The following is a 3,730-nucleotide window of genomic DNA, read 5'->3' as shown; positions in this document are numbered from 1 at the left end:
ATGTGTGACCTCCAGAACCTGGTTCTTCTGAGAGCTGAGCACTGTTACTTCAGCTGAGATCTGCGGGAGCTGCGGTTGCTTAGCACCTCTGGAAATCAGGTCCAACAGGTCTCAACTTGAGCACCCCAAAATAGGGCGCCGTGCCCCACTTTAACAGAGACATTAAGAAAAATGAAGGCCATTGTGTTGTGGGCTCTCCCAATTCCAGGCAGGTGGGAGGGCAAGGTTTACATGGGTATTGCTGCAACACTGCAGCCAACCTGGCCTCTTACTTGGGTGATGCTCCTAAGCCCCCTTCTGCCCAAACACAAAACCCTCTGACCCAAGTTTGGTGTTGCTTTCAACCCAGGCTACTTAGCCTGACTGGAGCCCTAGGCTAGCGCCTAAATTAGGGTTTCACTCGGGCTGGTAACCCACCCGTTTGGCATTGTGGACGCAGGCTAATCACCTTATGCGCTGATAGTTCTTTGTTGCCGTCTCACAATTCCCCCGGCCATATTTTCCTGCCCTCTACCTGCTCCCTCCTGCACCAGAAGTCACCTACCAGTTTCTATACACTGGCTTGGCATTTAAATCACTGCTATGTTTCTGCTGCACAGCACCTGAAAGGAGATGGCATCTGGTAAATTATTCCCCCCCAGCATGCTGCCAGCTGGCCAGAGCCTGTTCTACAAGGAGATGGATGGGGTGCCCTGAACTCTCCCCCCGCCCTAAGCACCCTCACGCCCCAAGCATGGTGCCTGCTTTCATGCTGGATGGGCTTTTGACTCTCAATGGTGTTAGTACGCAACTGGGGCAGAGGGGCCGAGAGGACTTGGAGCAGCCACTGGGAGCACTGAAACTGGAGAGCATGGAGCACAGCCAGGATGACCTTGGGCTGGAGTCCCAGCACCTCTTTGGGGAGAAGACAGGGGAAAGACCAGGGAGGAACCAGCATTGCAGCAGCCAGGTAAGATGCAAGCCTCCATCTTTGTCACATCCGAAGAAGTGGGCTGTAGTCCACGAAAGCTTATGCTCTAATAAATGTGTTAGTCTCTAAGGTGCCACAAGTACTCCTGTTCTTTTTGCAGATACAGACTAACACGGCTGCTACTCTGAAACCATCTTTGTCACTGTTATGGAGGATATTGCAACATAAGGCTTAGCCAGTCTCATAACTATAATGGGGCTGTTATGTGTGTGGGTGAGGCTTTTCCTGCAAAGCTTCAACTGAGAGTGGAAGAACCTCCATTCCCTCCCTCCACCCCTCCGCCCTGGGCACATGCAATCCAAGATAGAGGCTAAGTGGGGGAAACAATGATAAACATTTCTTGTGGCAGCCATTTCTGCATGCGCACTAAGCAGGGGCTGTTAGTGTGGCCAAACAATGCCTGAAAACGCATGCACATGGGTGATATTATCTATCTATCTATCTATCTATCTATCTAATCACACTGGCATTAGCATTACAGCAGTTTCAGAGGTAGCCTATATATTAAGTGTACTGCAAAATGGAAATAAGGTGGGGGACAAAGTGGGGGAGGTGATATCTTTTATTGGACCAGCTTCTATTGGCAAGAGAGACAACCTTTTGAGTTTACACAGAGGTCTGGGAAAGGTAGTCCAAGTGTCACAGCTAAATACAAGGTGGAACAAATTGTTCAGCATAAGTAGTTAACACATATTTCAAGGGATCATTCAAGGTGAAATGGCCTGTTAACACCTCTCCGGTCATGGAGGGAGAGAAAACTGGGGAAGGGGGTGGGATAAATGGATTACAGGTTATTGTAATAAGCCATACATCCAGTGTCTCTATTCAGTCCTTGATTTTAAGTATCTAGCAAAGTTATGAACCTACGCTCCCAGGCGTGTCTTCTGAAAGGCGATCACTCTATATCTGACCTTTCAGTCATCATCCCCAATGGAAACCTGCACCTTCCATTTGGTAGTGGTGCTGGTCATTATATGCTACCAGATCCTAGTTCAGTATCTTCTTTATGTTGGCCTGAATTTCAGTTCACTCCTGGGTAATGATGCAGAAGAATGTCTCATGCAGCAGAAACTCTAACCAGTCTGTCAGATTTCTAGGCAGAGCAAACTCCCCCTTCCCCTTCTCTGTGTAGCTCACTAGTCCCCTCTAGTTATTAATCTGCCCATCAGTCACCTGGTGATGAAAGAGCTCCATGGCACAGATGGATAGTTTTCTAGTAGAGGCCTGGAGTAGCTGTTCTCTTTTCTGTTCTGAGATCTGAAGCAAGTTCCCATCTTCCAGTGCCACCACAGCCTGAAATAATGTCAAGACCATCACTAGTAAAAGGTTCCTGACCTGTCCTCTCCACGCATTCGAGCCCACAAAAGCCAATTTTTTAATTTTTTAAATAATAAATATTAAACAGCATGGTGCAGTTTAGTGCAGTGCAAAGAACCAGGGGATATACACCTAGAGGTCCTACCACCTCACATAGGTAAGTGCTGGATGCAGCAACTCGAGTGTGGCTGCTCAGAGCCAGGTGCTGATCATGTGGCTAACGCTGCAGTGAAGACACACCAGAAAGAACATTGCATTGAGCCCCACTGAGTGTGGCAAGTACAGATGGCTGTTTGTATCCATGAGTTCAGCTTGTCCTGAGACAGCTGCTGTTTTGTGGCCATCAGGGTAATTCTGAATGGTCTTCCATCAGCATAGAGAAAGAGACGGGGATCTTATATGATAATACAGTGTGGGTCTTTTGGTTTAGGTGTTATCACCATGAATGACTTCTATCCTATCACTATGTCTCTCAGATGTGTCTTCACTGCAGACATAGCCCAGGTGATCTAGGTTTGAGCACCTGGGTTAGCTTAACTCAGGTGTGAGCATCTCCCCTGCAGTGTCTCTGCACTTGCTCGTGCATGTCTGGAGGCATATCCCATAGTTCTTAGTGCTGAGACACTCTAGGATCCTTTCCCAGTCAAGTGTGTCAATTGCAGGAGAACTTGTCTGGCCTTTGGGGGAATTGTAGGAAGGCACTGAAGGATTGCAAGCTCTTGAGTATTTAGCCTGTGTCCTCACTGCAAAGTGGGTGGGTTCAAGACTGAGTTCCAGCCTGCCGCTCCCACGTGCCTCCCCCAGAGCATCCCTGCCTATGCCCTGTGCAGCGGGCGGCTGCACTGCGCTCCCTCACTGGCCACTGCCACTCCTGGCTACAAAAAGGAATGGCGCCAGCAGGACTGGTGCAAAGATATTTCATGCCCTAGGCGAAACTTCCAACTTGCGCCCTCCCCTCCAGCCCGGGAAGCCAGGGCCATCCCTACTATTTTGGTGCCCAATGCAGGGGGCTGTGTGGGGCCCCAGGCCTCCACAGGGGGAGGGGAGGGCCCAGGCCTCCGCTGGGGGGTTGTGTGGGGCTCTGCCGCAGGCCTCCACGGGAGGGGGAGCTGGTCCTAGGCCTCTGGGGGGAAGTGGGGCTGGCCACTTCCTGCAGGAAGTGGAGTGATCCGGCCCCAGCCTGCTCCGCTCCCCTGGCTCCCAGCTGCGCCGCTGGCGAGTGCGGGGGGCGGTTCCCCCCTGCCCCCAAGCCTGGGAGCCAGGGGAGCGGAGCAGGCTGGGGCCGGGTCACTCCACTTCCCACAGGAAGTGGCCAGCCCCCCCCTCCCGTGGAGCCCTGGGGCAGGGCCCCACACAGCCCCCCCGCGGAGGGGCTGCGAAGGGCACCAAAATAGCTAGGGCGGCCCTGGCTCCCCGGGCCAGAGGGGGGGCGCAAGGTGGAAG

This window comes from Trachemys scripta, chromosome 9 (assembly GCF_013100865.1).
Source record: "Trachemys scripta elegans isolate TJP31775 chromosome 9, CAS_Tse_1.0, whole genome shotgun sequence".
Classification (NCBI taxonomy): Eukaryota; Metazoa; Chordata; order Testudines; family Emydidae; genus Trachemys; species Trachemys scripta.
The sequence above is the reverse complement of the archived record's forward strand: the minus strand, read 5'-3'. Positions refer to the sequence as shown.